Source organism: Chelon labrosus (genome assembly GCF_963514085.1).
Source record: "Chelon labrosus genome assembly, chromosome: 16".
NCBI classification, from domain to species: domain Eukaryota; kingdom Metazoa; phylum Chordata; class Actinopteri; order Mugiliformes; family Mugilidae; genus Chelon; species Chelon labrosus.
The window spans coordinates 44,940-65,637 of NC_140349.1; positions in this window are offsets into that span (position 1 = coordinate 44,940).

Here is a 20,698-nt window from a genome sequence, read left to right on the forward strand (position 1 = left end):
TCAACTTTAAACTTAGTTGCTCCTCTGAAAAAGAAGGTCATAAATAGGAGGAGGCTAGCTCCATGGTATAATTCACAGTTGCGCTGTTTAAAACAGGCAGTCCGAAAGCTAGAAAGAATTTGGCATTCCACTAATTCTGAAGAAGCTCGCATAACCTGGAAAGATAGTTTAACAACTTATAAAAAAGCTCTCAGTAGTATTAGAACAGCATATTATTCATCATTAATAGAAGAAAACAAGAACAACCCCAGATTTATTTTCAGCACTGTAGCCAGGCTGACAAAGAGCCACAGCTCTGTTGAGCCATCTATTCCTTTAGCCCTCAGTAGTAATGACTTCATGAGCTTCTTTACTAATAAAATTGTCGGCATTAGAGAAAATATTCAAGGCATCCTTCCAACAGCTGTTAAAGATGCAAGTACAGCGACATTAGAAACTTTTGTACGACCTTATCAATATCTGGAATCCTTCTCCCCAGTAGATCTTCTTGAGCTCTCTTCAACAATTACAGCATCTAAACCATCAACCTGTCTTCTAGATCCAATCCCAACTAAATTGCTCAAAGAAGTTTTTCCATTAATTAACATCTCCATATTGAACCAGATAAATTTATCTTTATTAACAGGATATGTGCCTCAGTCTTTTAAGATTGCTGTAATTAAGCCCTTACTTAAGAAAGCCACTTTAGATCCAGATGTTTTAGCCAACTATAGACCAATCTCCAACCTTCCCTTTATTTCCAAAATTCTAGAAAAAGTTGTTGCTAATCAGTTGTGTGACCACTTAAACAGGAATGGTCTGTTTGAAGAGTTTCAGTCAGGTTTTAGAGTTCATCATAGTACAGAAACAGCTCTGGTTAAAGTTACCAATGATCTCCTCATGGCTTCAGACAGTGGACTTGTCTCTATACTTGTTCTGCTAGATCTTAGTGCTGCATTTGACACTATTGATCATAATATTTTACTACAGAGACTTGAAAGTGAGGTCAAGATTAAAGGAACCGCATTAGACTGGTTTGAATCCTATCTATCTGACAGATTCCAGTTTGTTCATGTCAATAATGATTCCTCTACTTATACAAAAGTAAGTTATGGAGTTCCTCAGGGTTCTGTGCTAGGACCAATACTCTTCACGTTATACATGTTGCCATTAGGCAAGATTATTAGAAAACATGGCATAAACTTTCATTGCTATGCAGACGACACCCAGCTATATTTATCTATGAAACCAGATGAAACTAATCAGTTGGTTAAACTCCAAGCATGCCTTAAAGACATAAAGGCTTGGATGACCTGTAATTTCCTACTCTTAAACTCAGACAAAACAGAAGTTATTGTATTCGGTCCTAAGCATCTCAGAGATTCATTATCTAATCACATGGTGTCTTTGGATGGCATTACCTTGGCCTCCAGTACTACTGTAAAAAACCTTGGTGTTATATTTGATGAGGATATGTCCTTTAAATGTCACATAAAGCAAGTGACCAGGACTGCCTTCTTTCACCTGCGTAATATCGTCAAAATTAAGAACATCCTGTCTCAGAGTGATGCTGAAAAACTAGTTCATGCATTTGTGTCGTCCAGACTGGATTATTGTAATTCATTACTGTCTGGCTGTCCAAATAGCTCTTTAAAAAGCCTCCAGTTGATTCAAAATGCCGCAGCAAGAGCATTGACAGGAATTAGCAAGAGAGATCATATTACTCCAGTTTTAGCTTCTCTTCACTGGCTCCCTTTAAAGTCTAGAATAGAATTTAAAATCCTCCTCCTTACATACAAGGCCCTTAAAGGCCTAGCTCCATCGTATCTTAAAGACCTTATTGTACCATATCATCCCAGCAGATCACTTCGGTCTGAAAGTGCAGGCCTACTTGTGGTTCCTAGAATTTCAAAAAGTAGAATGGGAGGTAGAGCTTTCAGCTATCAGGCTCCTCTCCTATGGAACCAGCTCCCAGTTTGGGTTCGGGAGGCAGACACTCTCTCTATTTTTAAGGTCAGGCTTAAGACTTTCCTTTTTGATCAGGCTTATAGTTAGGGCTGGACTAAACCATCCCTTAGTTATGCTGCTATAGGCCTAGGCTGCTGGGGGACGATGCACCAAACACATGTCCTCCTTCTTTCTTCTCTCTCCTCTCTCGCATCCTCCACTTTCTTTTCTCTGGCACAGAGCTCTTGCCCTCTAATTTCCTATATACTACTAGTCATACAATTCTGTGCTATTACTATGTAGAATGTTTACTGCTGTGTGTGTCCCACCCCCCTTCCCCCCCCCTTCCCCCCTCTTCTTGTGAGTATCTCTGGCCTGGAGTGGTGTGTTTCCTGTGGAGCTCTATACTACATCTGTTGTCGTGGTCTCATCAGCCTGCCTAGTCTTCATGGAATCCTGCAGTTATCCACTCCTACCTGAATGAACAATTCTCCAACCTGCCTATGATTCCTCTTACATTTTCAAACTGTCATGTAACATCATCAGTTTGTATCATAAGATTCCACATGTACACTTTAGTCAGATATGTGTATCTATGACAGATGTATGTTTATCTTGCTGTTCTCTTCTCTTCTCTCTTTGCTGTTCTCTTCTCTCTTTCTTCTGTCTGTACCCGGCTGGCCTTAGGCAGATGGGTCCCTCCATATGAGCTGGGTTCTGCTCGAGGTTTCTTCCTGTTAAAAGGGAGTTTTTCCTTGCCACCGTTGCCTTCAGGCTTGCTCTGGGGGTTTCAGGCCGGGTTTCTGTAAAGCGTCTTGAGACGATTTGTATTGTTATTGACGCTATATAAATAAAATTGAATTGAATTGAATTAAGTATAAACGTGACCAGATATGGAAAGAAGAAGAGTACGAAAGAGGAGCAAGTACAAGTAAAAGGTAAAAGTGCAAAGTAAAAGAAAAAGTAGAAAGTGCGGAGAAGAGCACTTTCCTCTGGTTTATGTTTTAATTATTCAAGGCGTGTTTTGGATCAGGTTTTCAAATTCTTCGTGCGGAAAGAGAAGGGAACGCCTATACTTCTTTGTCTACAGATGTCTTATTACCTGATCTTCGTAACCTACTTCATTTTACTTAATTTAATCATTCCATCACTCATCATGGCTTGTTCACGATGTTCTTGCCTGTGCGGCAACACTCAACATTACAAGATGATGTATCAGAATGACCACATCAAAATAACTCATAAGCATCAGTAATTAATAAAATCAGGTTTTCTTTACAGTGATATTTTGCTAATAATAAAAGGTCGGGTTTTCTAAAATAACAATTATAATAATAATGATTTCAACTAATAGCTACTATTAGTATAAGAACATACCTAAGTTTCAACATGCTTTAAAGATAGCTGCTTGAGGGCACTGTTGATCCATCTTACTTGTGACAAATTATGTGAATTTGGGCTAGGTTTATCGTACACGGATCAAAATCGTCTCATTGTGGTCCCTAGCACTTCCTAAAAAACAATATATAACTTACCAGGTCATTACAATTTAGATAGTCATATTATCAAACTTAGGTTCTTTTTTACAGAGGAATGCACATCAGAGTATTTCTCTGGGAGAGGGGTATTTACAACCTGCTTATCTGTTTTCACTCCCCTGGTCACTCTGGGAGAGGGGGAGGAAGAAAGTGTTTGGCATGTTGGCATGTGTGTCTCTGAAAAGGAAGAATTAATGAATCACAGACTATAATGAATATAAGATTAAGGCTTCTTGATTTTTGTTCATATGAAGTATAAGAGGCAATTCATTCTTTGTAGATCCTGATATCGTGTTGATGTTCTTTCAGTTCAGGACTAATCAGATCAGAAACAAGAGTGTGAAATTCCACAGAAGTATAAATCTGTCTTTTTGGCTCAGATGATGTCCTCAGCATTCAGGAAGGTCCGATGGCGTGGGTCTGTCCAGCATTTGGACATGGCACATTTATGGCTACGGTGTAAAAGGTTGATCTGTTAGAAGAGTTCTTCCAAAGGGCAACTCCTTAAATTTACATTCCAGAAAATGGAGGATACCAAGGACGACAGGATCCCCTACATGGACTGAGGAGGCCAGTATGGCGCTGAGGGACTGTTTCGACACCACAGACTGGGATGTGCTCTGCAGGCCACATGGGGAAGACATCGAAAGCCTGACAACCTGCATCACAGACTACATCAATTTCTGTGTGGAGAACACTGTACCTATGAAGAAGGTACAGTGCTTTTCCAACAATAAACTCTGGGTGACCCCGGAATTAAAAACCTTGCTGTACGAGAAGAAGAGGGTTTTTAAAACTGGGAACAAAGAGGAGCTGAAGAGGGTGCAGAAGGAGCTGAAGAGAGAGATAAGGCGGGACAAGGACAGCTACAGGAGTAAGCTGGAGGAGCGCCTTCAGGATAACAACACCTGAGAGGTCTGGAGAGGCCTGATAACCATCTCCGGACACGGGAAGGACAGTGGAAGGGGCCCAGAAGCAGGAGACCGTGAATGGGCCAATGAACCGAACCTGTTCTTCAGTAGGTTTGTTTCTGCCTCCTCCCCCACTACACTCTGCTGGGGTGTTCCATTCACCTCAACCCCCACCAAACACAACGGGGGTCTCTTCACACCACCCCTCCAACTTCTCCATAACAACAGACCAGGTGAGGAGGGAGCTCAGGAGGATCAAACCAAGGAAGGCTACTGGCCCTGATGGCATCATCTCCACACTCCTCAAGGACTGTGCAGATCAACTCTGTGGAAGTTTTTTTTGCACATCTTCAACTTGAGCATCAGTCTGGAGAGAGTTCCACTCCTGTGGAAAACATCCTGCATGGTTCCAGTTCCAAAGACTGCGCATCCCAGAGAGCAGAACCACTTCAGGCCAGTAGTCCTGACTTCTCATCTGATGAAGACCATGGAGAGGATCATCCTGGGCCACCTCCGTCATCTGGTGAACAATAACATGGACCAGCTGCAGTTCGCCTATCGATCAGGCATAGGTGTGGAAGAAGCTGTCATCTATATGCTGCACAGATGTCTCTCTCACCTAGACAACACCGGTAGCACTGTGAGACCATCCCTTAGTTATGCTGCTATAGGCCTAGGCTGCTGGGGGACGATGCACCAAACACATGTCCTCCTTCTTTCTTCTCTCTCCTCTCTCGCATCCTCCACTTTCTTTTCTCTGGCACAGAGCTCTTGCCCTCTAATTTCCTATATACTACTAGTCATACAATTCTGTGCTATTACTATGTAGAATGTTTACTGCTGTGTGTCCCTCCCCCCCTCCCCTCCCCTCCCCTCCCCTCCTCCCTCTTCTTGTGAGTATCTCTGGCCTGGAGTGGTGTGTTTCCTGTGGAGCTCTATACTACATCTGTTGTCGTGGTCTCATCAGCCTGCCTAGTCTTCATGGAATCCTGCAGTTATCCACTCCTACCTGAATGAACAATTCTCCAACCTGCCTATGATTCCTCTTACATTTTCAAACTGTCATGTAACATCATCAGTTTGTATCATAAGATTCCACATGTACACTTTAGTCAGATATGTGTATCTATGACAGATGTATGTTTATCTTGCTGTTCTCTTCTCTTCTCTCTTTGCTGTTCTCTTCTCTCTTTCTTCTGTCTGTACCCGGCTGGCCTTAGGCAGATGGGTCCCTCCATATGAGCTGGGTTCTGCTCGAGGTTTCTTCCTGTTAAAAGGGAGTTTTTCCTTGCCACCGTTGCCTTCAGGCTTGCTCTGGGGGTTTCAGGCCGGGTTTCTGTAAAGCGTCTTGAGACGATTTGTATTGTTATTGACGCTATATAAATAAATTGAATTGAATTGAATTGAGAGTCACGTTCTTCGACTTCTCCAGTGCTTTCACCACCATCCAACCATCACTGCTCAGGGGGAAGCTGGAGGGAGCTGGAGTTGACAGTAGCCTGGCTGTATGGACCACCGACTACCTTCCAACAGGCCGGAGTATTTGAGGCTTCACGATCTGGAGTACCGGGAGGTCATCACCAGCTTTGTGGACTGGTGTGCTCTGAACCACCTGCACATCATCAAGGATAAAGGATGTGGTGATTGACTTCAGCAGGAAACCACTACTCATTGCACCGATGAACATCCAGGGCTTGGACATCGAGGTCGTGGAAGATTACAAGTACCTGGGTGTTCACCTCAACAATAAACTGGACAGGACACACAACACAAACGCCCTGTACAAGAAGGGCCAAAGTCGTCTCCACCTGCTGAGATGACTGAGGTCCTTTGGAGTGTGCAGGTCACTGCTCAGGACTTTCTATGACTCTGTGATGTCTTCTACCATCCTGTATGTAGTTGTCTGCTGGAGCAGTGGAAGCTCAGAGAGGGACAGGAAGAGACTCAACAAACTGTTCAGACGGGCCGGCTCTGTCCTGGACTGCTCTCTGGACTCCATGGAGGAGGTGGGTGAGAGGAGGATGTTAGCCAAGCTGACATCAATCATGGACAACCCCTCTCATCAGACTGTAGGAGACCTAAGCAGCTCCTTCAGCAGCAGACTGCTGCATCCACGCTGCAAAAAGGAACGCTACCGCAGGTCCTTCATTCCAACTGCCATCAGACTGTACAACACCAGCCTGAGTCAATAATAACTGTCATTTTTGCACTGCCTTTTTGCACAAACCACTACCTCACCATCTTAGTTTTTTTTTTTTAAGTTTTAGCAATTATTTATTTGTAGAGTTTTATTCCACCACCACACTGTATATATAGAATGTCTTCATATTTCTCTCTATATTTTTTGAAGCATTGACATTTTTTGTATATATTTTTCAAATTAGTACTTGTGTTTTTTTCCCCTGGTAATTTTCCCATGATGAAGTCAAAGTCGCCACTGTTTTGTATATATTCTTTGCAAAATTCCTGCGCTACTGTGACAAGGTAATTTCCCATACGTGGGATCACTAAACATGTCTCTTATGTCTGTCCTTATCTCTAACCCTGAACATCTTACATATTCTTAATTTATCTGTGGATGTAGTTTTGATCTTTAGATACAAGGAAAATGTTTTTAAATTGATTTGATTTTAAAACATATTTGATTAAATTGATTGTTCGCACTGAATCGTAGTGAGTGTTGCATTCTGTAACCTAATGCAACTTTATTCAGGTTCATTAAAACTGTGTCCGTTATAAAGTAAAGCTTGTTTTTCTGCCATGGGATAAATATATGTGGAAACTTTAGAAAATGAAAAAAAAAAAAAAGAAATCATTCTGATTGCTAGTGGAGTCTGACAGAAGACTGAGACTTTGAAGGACAATGTCAGTCTGGGCTAACAATGAGGAGGAAATGTTCCCTTAAAAAGAGCTGTAGTCTTATATTTGCTGTGAACACATTAAATTTACATCACGTAAATAAACCGTGTTCACCTGGAAACAGGACAACAGCCGGAACCCTTTCTGTTGCCTCATTTGTGAATGTAAATTGTACAGATGGATCTTGAGATGGAAACCGTTTCCTGTCCTCTCTGTGTGCTGTATGATATCTGTGCATTCCGTTTATTAGCATGCCATTTTTTTTTTTGTATTCGCAACATCGTTTCTCCTCTGCAGCATGCTGCTGTCTGCTTGCCTCTTTATTGCTGCTGGCCGAGTGCCCACTTCCTCGCTTCCATACACCCGTCTACTATCGACCATATGTTTGTGCACAGCCTGCTTTCACTCTGCTCTCTGCTGTGTGTTCAGCCCACACACGCTGCTAGTTACTTGTTTTAGCATAATTGTCTTAATAAGGAATTCAGTTTACACTCTTCCACTCACGTTCATTAGCAGATAAGAGTTAGAAGATCAGATGGGACGTGTGGAAGTCTTGTTTTCTCAGGAACGAGCCGATGGTGCTGTTGACCTTTGTCACTGTGAAAGATTTCAGCTCTGTGGCACATGTTAACTTTGACTTTGAAGTCACATCTGTCTGAATTGGGGTCATATTACAATAGACCCTATGTTCGCATGGTGGCACTAGAGGCATTCACAGACTGTTGTACAGTCAGGTCCATAAATATTGGGACATTGACACAATTCTAATCTTTGTGGCTCTATACACCACCACAATGGATTTGAAATGAAACAAACAAGATGTGCTTTAACTGCAGAATTTCAGCATCAATTTGAGGGTATTTACATCCACATCAGGTGAACGGTGTAGGAATTACAACAGTTTGTATATGTGCCTCCCACTTTTTAAGGGACCAAAAGTAATGGGACGAATTAACAACATAACATAAATCAAACTTTCACTTTTTAATACTTGGTTGCAAATCCTTTGCAGTCAGTTACAGCAGTCTGAAGTCTGGAACGCATAGACATCACCAGACACTGGGTTTCATCCCTGGTGATGCTCTGCCAACGCACAAACCAACAATCAGCAGACCAAGAAATCATCCAAAGGCGCTGGAGATGGTTAGGGCACACATTACGCAAACCGGTCTCAAACACCACCAGACAGTCCCTTTCATGGAACCCGCAAGGGAAGAGAAAGAGAGGTCGACCTCGAAACAGTTGGCGCCGAGACCTGGACGCCGATGTCAAGAGAACAGGCCATTCTTGGGGACAGTTGGAGAAGATTGCTCAGGACCGGGATGGCTGGAGAACCCTTGTTAGCGGCCTATGCCCCAGGAGGGGTCAAAGGCGTAGATAGATAGATAGATGCTCTGCCAGGCCTCTACTGCAACTGTCTTCAGTTCCTGCTTGTTCTTGGGGCATTTTCCTTTCAGTTTTGTCTTCAAGATTCAAGATTCAAGATTTCTTTATTGTCAATTTATCAATACGTTTGCAACATACAGAAAAATCCAAAAAACGTTTCTCTCTCTTTCTCACATAATAATAAGTGCATGCTCAATCAGATTCAAGTCAAGTGATTGACTTGGCCATTGCATAACATTCCACTTCTTTGCCTTAAAAAACTGTCTGGTTACTTTTGCAGTATGCTTCGGGTCATTGTCCATCTGCACTGTGAAGTGCCGTCCAATGAGTTCTGAAGCATTTGGCTGAATATGAGCAGATAATACTGAAACACTTCAGAATTCATCCTGCTGCTTTTGTCAGCAGTCACATCATCAATAAATACAAGGGAACCAGTTCCATTGGCAGCCATACATGCCCACGCCATGACACTACCACCACCATGCTTCACTGATGAGGTGGGATGCTTTGGATCATGAGCAGTTCCTTTCCTTCTCCACACTCATCTGGTACAAGTTGATCTTTGTCTCATCTGTCCATAGGATGTTGTTCCAGAACTGTGAAGGCTTTTTTTTAGATGTTGTTTGGCTCTAAACTCAAATCTGGCCTTCCTGTTTTTGAGGCTCACCAATGGTTTACATCTTGTGGTGAACCCTCTGTATTAACTCTGGTGAATTCTTCTCTTGATTGTTGACTTTGACACACATACACTTACCTCCTGGAGAGTGTTCTTGATCTGGACAACTGTTGTGAAGGGTGTTTTCTTCACCACCCACTAAACATTCGACGTCTGATTGACGTGCAGATCAGGTCTATATTGCGTCCGTCGGTCCATGACCAATTCTGAACTTCTACACGACGTGCAAACAAGGTCCGCTATTTCGACGTCTAACCCTGACCCCATTTAGACGTCAATATGCCGTTCAACATTAGATCGTCAGCTAGATAACTTTTCTGGAGGTCATATGGACGTCTAAAACAGGTGCAGGAAATTGACAAATGTATTTTTTTTAATTTAAGATAAATATCAAACTTGTTGTTATCAACATGATTAATCAATATGAAAGATTAATAATTTATATCCATATTCATTGTTGATTGTTGATTTGAGATTAAAAAACATTTATTATTTATTTATTGTACATGATATTTTGTTATTTTACATTTTCGTATTTTTCCTACTGGTTTATTTAAGGGTCTCTGGACCGTAGTTTGTGCAACCAATCCGGTCTGGATAAATTTAACTGAGTTCTGCGCCTCAATCATATCGGGCGAAATATGTGCGAATTCGCGACTCTAACTGGCTGAGGCATTGTGTCATCACATACACCGTAAGAGCCACTCTGATTGGCCCAGGTGTTCCTCTGTGGAAGCAATATGGCCGAGTCTGCACCGAAGGCTACGACAGCTGTTCTAAATCACCGTTCACTAAATAGCAGGTAAGTTCGGTCAACCCATACTGCCTAGTTAACTTTATGTTCATTTATATTGTTTGCAGTTTTAGCTTTGTCGTATTAATCTAAACAGTTGTTGCTACAGTTAGCATTGCATCTTTTCTCATCAGCTCGTTAGCTTTTGAACACAACCACCGTGCTAACGTTTACAGACGCTTTAACGTGAACAATTGTACACATTAAAGCGTTTATTAGACGTCGAAATGTTTGCAGGGAACACTGCAAACAACAGTTGTTCGGTCGCTATCATTATCAGAGCGATAGTAGTTATTCCTGTGCGAGACTCTGGCTGGCCGCCATTGTTGGGATAACTGTTCTTGTTGTTGTTTTTCTGGCAATGCAGACGCATTCTAAAAAAGCTGCTGGCGGTGTTAACTGCCGTTTCGATCACTAATCATTTGTCTTTTTCTACTTGTGCAGATGGAGTCATCCTGTTTGATAATCGGTCAGCTGAAGACTTCATAAGGGCACTTTTTTAACTTTTTTTTATTATTATATATATTGTTCTATTTTTATTATATTTGTATTGTTACATTTTTATTCACGGACCGAAAGTAATTTTATTTATTGTATTATCACTTTTTCACAAATTGTACTGCATTTTATGCTGCCTAAGACTGACGTTTGCAATAAAGATTGGGGAAAAAACTGTCGGGTTTTTTAATTGTGATTTATTGTAGACATGACTGTAGTCTAAAATTAGTTTAAGTTTAACGTAGAAACGACGTCTAGAAGACCACATTTGGACTACAACCGGCTCCTACACGGAGGTACTGTGGACGTCAGAAACGGACGTTCACTCGACGTCGGGAAAATACGTCGTCTGTTGTAACAGTCTGCACCTTCAGAGGACCAAACTTCGACGTGCAAAAACGACGTTGAAAAGACGTTATTTGAACATGTCTTTGCGCAGTGGGCAGGGAAAGAATTCTTCAGTCATCCACCACAGTTGTTTTCCGTGGTCTTCCGAGTCTTTTGGTGTTGCTGAGCTCACCGGTGCGTTCTTTCTTTTTAAGAATGTTCCAAACAGTTGATTTGGCCACAGCTAATGTTTCTGCTATCTCTCTGATGGGTTTGTTTTGATTTTTCAGCCTAATTATGGCTTGCTTCACTGATAGTGACAGCTCTTTGGATCTCATATTGAGAGTTGACAGCAACAGATTCCAAATGCAAATAGCACACTTGAAATGAACTCCAGACCTTTTATCTGCTCCTTGTAAATGGGATAATGAGGGAATAACACACACCTGGCCATGGACAGCTGAGCAGCCAATTGTCCCATTACTTTTGGTCCCTTAAAAAGTGGGAGGCACATATACAAACTGTTGTAATTCCTACACCGTTCACCTGATTTGGATATAAATACTCTCAAATTAAAGCTCAAAGTCTGCAGTTAAAGCACATCTTGTTTGTTTCATTTCAAAACCATTGTGGTGGTGTATAGAGCCACAAAGATTAGAATTGTGTCGATGTCCTAATATTTATGGACCTGACTGTAGATTCACTGGAATAAAAAGGTTTGGAGATGGTGCACAAAGTTGCCATGGTGTCGATGCAAATCTAAATTTATATGGACTGTGTATTTTTTGGTAAGCAGCGGCACATTGGACCACACTTCGTTATTTTTGTTGTGGTCTAGGTTTAAAATAACCACCTCCAGGTTACTTGTGCATGATGCACCCTGGTACGTGTGTCCAATATAGGCTGAGTGAGGAGGACAGTTTATGCAACTACTGTCACCACTGATTGGATATCCGCATAAAAACTGACAAATTGTCTCTGTGAGCTTCTGGGATGATTGGAAGAGTTTAAGTGAACTCAATACATGACGTCCAAAGTCTAACATAGACAAATGAGGGATACACCATCCCCTATTCTGATATTCACTTCTCATCATCTACTGACACAAATAAAGAGAAATACAGCTGCATGTCATTGACCAACTGTGATCCAATCACATTTTACTTATTTTCACAGACTGACTGCAGATTAGTTTAAACATTGTTTTCTGAGAAGTGATTATCCTCCTCTTATGATACAGTGAGCGTTATTGAAGTTTCTCCAGTGGACTGACATTTTCGTCTCTGTCTAATCTTTGATTTTTCTTCTCATCTCGTGTCTTCTCTGTCAGGTGTCCTTATTCTAATTCTGTTTCCATTCAGATTCAGATTCATTTCTAAAATTGAATTCATATCTGAGCTTAGAGGTGACTAATCTGTGGCTGAAATCAGGCCTAGGCATTAGAGTAAATGTTATTTCTGGGCCAGGAGCCCAGCCCTTCTCAACTTTGAATTAGTTAAAGTTTTTACGAAGTAGACACAGACCCTTGATGAATCCTGATCAGTCACTTTCAAGCTTTTTCTTAGTCTGTTGTGGAGGAAAATAATTATTTCTCTTTCCATCATTTAAAAGGCAGCACAGTGTGATGCAAATGGAAGCCTTGAGATATGAATCAGTATCAGATCTTTCAAATCAAGATAGACTTGAATTGGAAAATGTATTTTTTTTTAACCTGCCCCTATTTAAAAAAAAAAAATATATATAGGCTATAAGACTTTCCCTGATGCACCCATCACTCTGGAACAGGGTAAATCTGGACTCATCAGACCACATGACCTTCTTCCATTGCTCCAGTCCAATCTTTATGATCTAGTGTTGTAGTACTCGAGACCGGTCTTGGTCTCGAGACCGGTCTCGAGACCGCATTTTCAAGGTCTTGGTCTTGTCTCGGAATCAACTGCATTTTTACTCGGTCTCGTCTCGGTCTCGGTCGTGCTGGACTCGGGATTTTTCTTCAAAACCAGTCGAGACCATGTGATTTTTAGAATGACGTGAGCAAAAACCGCTGCCAGCACGGGCTTTCCTGGAAGGGCCAACATGTCTGCGGTGTGGATGTACTCAATATATCTGAGAAAGAGCCACGGATAGCGATTTGCAAAATGTGTAATGCTGACATTTCAAGAGGGGGTGCATCTACAGAAGAATTTCTCCACGTCGGGTTTAATTTATCGCCAAACATCCAGATCGCTATGCTGAATACGAGAGGGATGCGGCAGCGGCACAGAAAAGGAAAATCCCTCCGAGCATGCCCACTCCACAATTAGAACGCGTTATTTGAATTAAATTGCAATAAAGGTACACACGACCCAGAACATAAATAATAAAGAGCATAGGCTCAGGAACAGATATATATATATAAAAAAAAACCTTAGAGGCAGCTCGTGCACCCCCACCACACTTTGAGAATCCCTGCGTTAGATGATCAGCCGTTATCTGTTGTAGAAGATGTGAGCTTTCGTTCGCATAATAATTTCTTTTGGCGTTTTGTTTTTCGGTTTTCGGCCTTGGTTTCCTCACTTTTGGTTTTCGGTTTTGGCCAAGAATTTTCATTTCGGTACATGCCTAATATAAAGCAATAACATAAAGATAATTAAAATTGTTCAACCAAGCCTATGTGTGTGTATAACCATCTGAAAAACTTGGTTATACCCAGGGCTCTTAAGTTATGAACTTAGCTTGGAGATTTTCTTTTTGTTTGTTTTTTGACGGGGGCGAGGGTGAAGTGTGTTTGAAGATTGGCCAGTTGGCCTTACCAACAATTTGAAATAAATTTATTTTTCAATATGACACATAGACTAATGCTTCTGTTTATAAAGTTCGGTCTCGGTCTTGGACTTGGTCTCGCCCCTCCTCGGTCTTGGTCTTGACTCGGTCTCGCCCCCTCAAAGTCTTGGTCTTGTCTTGGTCTTGGTATGCTCTGGTCTTGGTCTTGACTCGGTCTCAGGTTAGGTGGTCTTGACTACAACACTATGCTCCCTAGTAAACTGAAGCCTTTTTGTCCAGTTAGCCTCACTGATTTCTTAAGGCTACACAGCTGTTCAGTCACAATCCCTTCAGTTCCCTTCACATTGTACGTGTGGAAATGTTCTTACTTTCACTATTAAACATCTGTTCTACTGTTGTTTTTCTTCCATTTGATTTCACCAAACGTTAAACTGATCGTCGATCACGATCAATCAGGATATTCTTCCGACGATATTTCCTCCTCTAAGACAATGGTTCCCCACTATCCTTCCAGTTTTTAACAATACGTTGGACAGTTCTTAACCCAATTTTGGTACTTTCTTTTGTGTTTTTGAATATTTGACTTCCTTATTTCTCATTGATCAGCTTTTATAATTCATTATTGTAAGAAGTTAATGCTTAAAATGAGAACTACCACAATCCTAGAGGTTTAGATAAGCACAACTACTCAAAGTTAGATTTTCTTAAATCCAGCATCTGATCCTTTTCATCTCTGAACATATTAAAAACAGATAATGACCAGATGTAATTCATTTATTTATTGTCTGTCTTACAGCACAGCAGTTAAGTATCCTCATAGATGGAATACTGACTAAACTGTTCTGTTGTTTTTAGTCTATAAATATCTAGGAGTTCTTTGAGGCTTGATAGATTTATCTATATTAAAAAAATCTTGTGTGCGGAAAAGTGGTTAGCACTAATGCCTCACAGCGAGAAGGTCTCGGGTTCGAATCCATGGGCCAACTGGGCCTTTCTGTGTGGAGTTTGCAGGGAGAACATGCAAACATGCCGTGGGTTCTCTCCGGGTACTCCGGCTTCCTCCCACCATCCAAAGACATGCTGGTCAGGTTCACTGGTGATTCTAAATTGGCCGTAGGTGTGAGTGTGAGTGTGAATGGTTGTCTGTCTCTCCGTGTTGGCCCTGCGATAAACTGGCAACCTGTCCAGGGTGTACCCTACCTCTCACCCGATGACATCTGGGATAGACTCCAGCAGACTCCAGCAGACCCTGCGACCCTTAACATAAATAAGCGGGTACAGAAGATGAATGAATGAAAAAAATTTAGTCAGGTCAAATGTTTCTCTTCTATTACTTTTTTTTTTTTCATTTTTAAGTCGATTTTTTTTTTTTGCAGTCTATCAAAAACAGCCCAGTTACACCTACTTTTGTGACAGAATTTCTTCATGACATTTCAGATACTCTCTTGTGTGTGGCTACTTTTAACTGTGACATAATGCTCTGCTGACATAGGAACTTCCACCATTTTGGGTTCCTCTGCTCCTTCTGTTCGTAGCTTTACTGAATTTCCCACAGGATCATCAAAGTATCTATCGAAAGTCAGTAAAGATAAACCATTAAAGTGAATAATTTTGAACAGAAATGTTATGTGATAATCAATCTGGATAAATCAGATCAATCTAATCAGTGCTGTCTGGCCAGCTGGGCACCTCCGCCATCTAAAAACACTTGAACATTTCCTGTGAGCTGTTCAATACTTCATTCTGCTTCCAAATTAGCATGGACAGTTTCCTTCACATTAAACACTGAGCTGTGATTCTGCTTGTAACTTTCTTTGCGTGTGTTTTGGAATAATTTAAGCAGCATGCCACTTGGCAGCGGTCCTCTCAACAGTTTGTTGTGCGTTGCCAACCGGAGATTTAAAACGAGACCGTGGTTATTTGATGCTCCTCCAGACCTCCAGATAATGGCAAATTATCATCCTATTAATCTCTACAAGAGACTATTATTACCCTATCCCACTGGGTTTTCCCTGAGCTCAAATTTGTGAGGGAGATGGTAACATCTAGAATGAGACATACTACAGGGTGGAGGCGAGAAATCAGGACAGCTCATCCTAGCCATGAAGTCACAACAAGAAAAATGAGCAGTGTGTTGTTTCAGTTAATTCAGCTGAAAAAAATTCCAACCAAAACCCATTCTAGTTCTATTTATTTTATCGTTTTTTTTTTTTTCTTCTTCTTCATTATGAAACCTGAAACTCTATGATGCAGCTTTCAGGGACTACCCAACAGCATCAAATGAAGAGATAACTTTACATCCAAATGTGGCTACAGAGTCAAAATTAAAGTTAAAGACGCTTAATTCACATGTTAAATTACATTTTAATCCTATCAATTCAATTTTATGGATAAATTAAACAGTACTTTTAGTGTCCTAACTCTATTTGAAGATATTTTGTCCTATTTCTCAGCACTGACACATCAACTATTCGGCAGGTTTACTGTGGTTTTGCTTCGTCTCTGAGTAATCACTTTTCAACACTCACCTCTGCATCCAAACACAGACACCAGGCATCATTCTCTCTGACTCTGTAAATAGTCACATCATCTTGTGACCCAGCTGATTAAATTTACTTGAAGTTTTTAATTTGACATTACTGCGACTGTTTTGCTCTCCGCCACTGTAATAAATGAACCCATGTAGGGTAAACACGTTAATGTCTCAGAGAGCTGAAGGGTGGGCGCGGTCGTCATCTTTCACCACTGAATCATCTCAGGGAGGATTGGGACAACCAAATCGTCTAAATTGAAATAGCTGCGCTTCGGCTCAGAGGAGAAAAATGGAGCTTGAAGAACTATTATGTGATGGGATGACACCGCCGTGAAGATTTATTCAATTTTATGGCCACATGCAGCTGAGACATTAACTCTGTTGTCCCATTCATTCAGCAGACATCACAGTGTGTGTGTGCATGCTGTCAGACTCTGGTTTGCTTCTATAGATTGAATTATCTTCAACCATGTTTCGAAATAAGTCACTATTAAACCACTTAATGTAGGATCCTGTCAGAGGTAGCATTTCATCATCTGAATCTCTGCTGTTCTGTTCATAGGCCAGATGGAGAACATTCTTCAGCACTATAGTGTAGCATTATTCCACCACTTTAATTCTCTTCTCTCTCTCTTTGAAAAAGTTACTTTTGAATAAGTCACTTGTCCCTTCTGACTACAACCCAATGTCTGTAGACATTAGGAAGCTAGAAAGCTAGGAAGAGCTACTATTAGCTGTGAGGCTAGGAAAGTAGGAAGAGCTAATCTTAGCTGGGAGACTAGGAAAGTAGGAAGAGCTAATCTTAGCTGGGAGACTAGGAAGCTAGGGTGAGCTACTATTAGCTGGGAGACTAGGAAAGTAAGAAGAGCTGCTATTAGCTGGCATTAGCTTGAACTCACTGAAGCTGTACTGAACATATACATTACACACACTCTTTCACAGCCACAGTATTATAACTTATACTCAGCCCTTTGCACATGTTATGCTGCTAATAAGTCAAATGTTTACAATCACCCTAACTCATACTCTGTTAGTCACTGCTCTGTGTGTCTCTCAAATGTTTTGTACTGTCTGTATTGTGTTGTTTATCTTTGTACTGTCTGTATCGTTTGCACAGTTTTGTATTGTCTGCACCAGATTGCACATGCACACTTTATGCTCAGTCCCTTGTATCGTTCTTAGTCCATTGTCTTCATGTAGCTCCATGGTCCTGGAGGAACGTCCTCTCATCTATGTACTGCACCTGCTATACGTGGTTGAAACAACAATAGAAAAAAAAAAGTCTTTGTCTTTGAACTATATTTATCACATTTTTTTTTTGTTCCTTATAACTTTATTAATTTATATGGAATAAAAGATGTGATGTTAAAGCTCTCTTTTTTTTCCTGCTGGAGAGAAACTCTTTCAGACCTCCGGCTGTGATCCATCTCTCTCCAACAATTTACTGGGTTTTATTGGCAACACAATAAACTCAGGCTGATCATCTGGGTACTTTGGCCTGACGTGATTTGTCTGTAAATCCATATTTTTTTTACGTAAAGTGATTACAATCCACAATGAGTTGCTCCACTGTTGTTTCATTCTCAGTGTGCAACTTAGAGCGAGACAGGAAGGAAACTATCTGGATGGAGAGAAAGGACACACTGAAAGAAGTTTTTTCTGAAATCCAGACTCAATTCATGACAAACTTCAACAAACTGAAGAAGAATCAGAAAGGCTGACTGTGAGCAGGTCTTTAACAGCTGTGCTCATTGTGTCTCAGGGCTTACAGTACTGAGGCCCTTTTTAGCTCTTTAAATGTCATTTTCCTGGATATAAATTCATAAAGTGAAGCAGCACTGAATGAGTTTGACTCCTGTCCAAGGTGTAATAAAACACTGTCATCCAAACTGTTGACTCAGTGTCTTTTTTAATAGATGTAGGCATTACTTTTTATAGCGAGACACCCTGCCAAGGCTGAACCATGTCATCCCGATCCCATCGTGCCAGACGTCCTTCATACAAAAAATCAGAGCAGACTTCAGGTTCCATTTTTCCATGTATTAGTTTAATACACTGTCAATGTCAAGTATGGATCAGGTGGACACAAATAGAGGACTCAGGGATCAGGCAGGCTCAGAGGTAGTTTAATCGGAAGCAGCGTCAAAACTAGGAAATCAGGATTCAGGCAAAGGTACAAAGGTCCAGCAGGCAAAAACTCAGGTAACAAAAATTAGCTTTAGTCACAACAGGGAATCCCTCTAGGAAGAAAATGGCTGGAATGTGTAAGGGAATCCTTCAAGACGATCTGGCAAAGGAGAAATAGGGAACACAGCTTATATACACGAGGGAGACAATGAGACAGGTGAAACACATGAGGGCAGGGAAAGCAATCACACAGACCGAACTACACAGGAAGACAGACTTCAGTAGACTCAGACTTCAAAATAAAACAGGAAGTGACAAAAAGAGGACAGAAAACTGAACTTAAAAATAACAGACACTAGACACTATGTGGTCCTGACAGTTTAGAGTATAAATGACAGAAAACATCCATGTAGCAAAATTCAAAACTACAAAATTATAAAAACCTGCAAATGTTTGCATTTGTTGAACCTGACTGAATAAATGTGGCTTTAAAATGAACTTAAAGAAAGCATTTCAGGGTGTCAGGGAATAAAAAAATAGTGTTGACTAAAAGTTCAGTGTTATCTTTGCTTTAGGTGAACACATTTCTCAGACACAATCCTCTTCAGTAAGAGTGATACCTGTGATTGCTGCACTCATTATGTGCTCTGTAAAATGGGATAATTCAAGTAGATTTAATTAAAGCAGAATTCCTCGTTTAGCTTGTGAACTATGGGAAGACTCTGGAGGGCCCTCAGAGGGCCCTGAACCTGCATCAGGAGCTGATCCAATCAGCCTTCCACACACTGAATCATTACATTAATCAAAAAGAAAATCAGTTGGACAGAAGGTCAGAGCTGACGTCTCATTCAGTAATGACTAGTTTGACGTTGAGACAGTGGACTGATGTAATCCTGTAACTTCTGTTGCAGGTCTGATTGAGGATACACTGCTGTAAAAATGAACAGTACCACTGTCAATATGGGCGTGTGAATTCTGCAATGATAAGGCCTGAAGTTGTGCTGTCGGCTGAGGGTAAAATAATTCCAGCAACACTGGATGCAGAAAAATCTGATTACTCATTGCTGGTCGTCATCATGTAAAGAGCAGAGAGGAGATGTGTGGGGTGGGCTGGAAGAAATCAACTGCTGTTTAATGTGGACAAGACCAAAGAGATGGGGATTGACTTCAGGAGGAAGGGAGCAGCTCTTCTGCCCCTCAGTATCCTTGGTAGGGATGTGAAGGTGGTGGAGGATTACAAATACCTGGGAGTGACCATCGACAACAGAGTGAACTGGAGGACGAACAGTACAGGTGTGTACAAGAAGGGCTACAGCAGAATCTACTTATAAGGCTGGCTCCATCATTGGCTGCAGACAGGACACATTTGAAGTGGTGGAGAGGAGGACACTAAATTATACAAGATTTGAAAGCACAAAGCTTGCAAACTCAGATGGTATAAACCAGTAGTTCCCAAACTTTTTTGGCCGCACATCGCCTTCTATGTCCCAACCAGGTTGAGAAGAGTTTATTCACAAACTCAATCGGGATGTAAATCCCAGGACAAAAAAAACAAAAATGCGAAAGGGGAAACAAAAGTCGCTGGAAACTCCAGGAAAACAGACAAAACGAACTTAAGACGGCTGCTGGGGCAGGACTCTAGCTCTCCCCGGGAGGCACTGGATGGAAAGAAACAAAAAACACAAGAGGTAAGTCCAAAGTTGACACGCCAGGTTAATGAGGAGGACTCAGAGGTAGCGAAAAGCAAAGGATAATTTATTCTTAACGAACACAAGCTATCAAAAAACAAAACAAAGTATCAAACAAAAAATCACTCCAAGGAGGCAAAACGAGACTATGAATAATCAAGGACAAAAAACTTAGCTATGACTTGATGTACGTAGGCTGGTATGCACAAAGAATCGACGACACAATACATGACACACTGGCACAAGACAGGGGAAAACGCAGACCATATATACACAGGAGGGTAATGGGGAACAGGTGGAAACAATCAGGAATCGGGAAGACAATCAGACCGGTGACACAAGAGGAAGGGCAAGTGACCTGAAACGAGAGGAGAGTTAGACTTTCAAAATAAAACAGGAAACCACGAGACAATACGAAAACAATTCACCGCTGTGTGACAAAAGTTACCAAAAGATTATCCTTGCAAGGCGAAAACCGGAGCACTAGCACAAACCGTGACATGTGGAATTATCTGGCACTGGAGGGAAGCCACAGCCAGCCTTTTAAGGAGTGTTGGTTGATGAGTGGTTGCAGCTGCGTCATGTGCTCCGGCCAGAATCCTGCCCAGGTGAGCCTAATGAGGGAGAGAGAGAGCAGGAAAAGAGAACAAAACACCAGCACTGGAAACCCAGG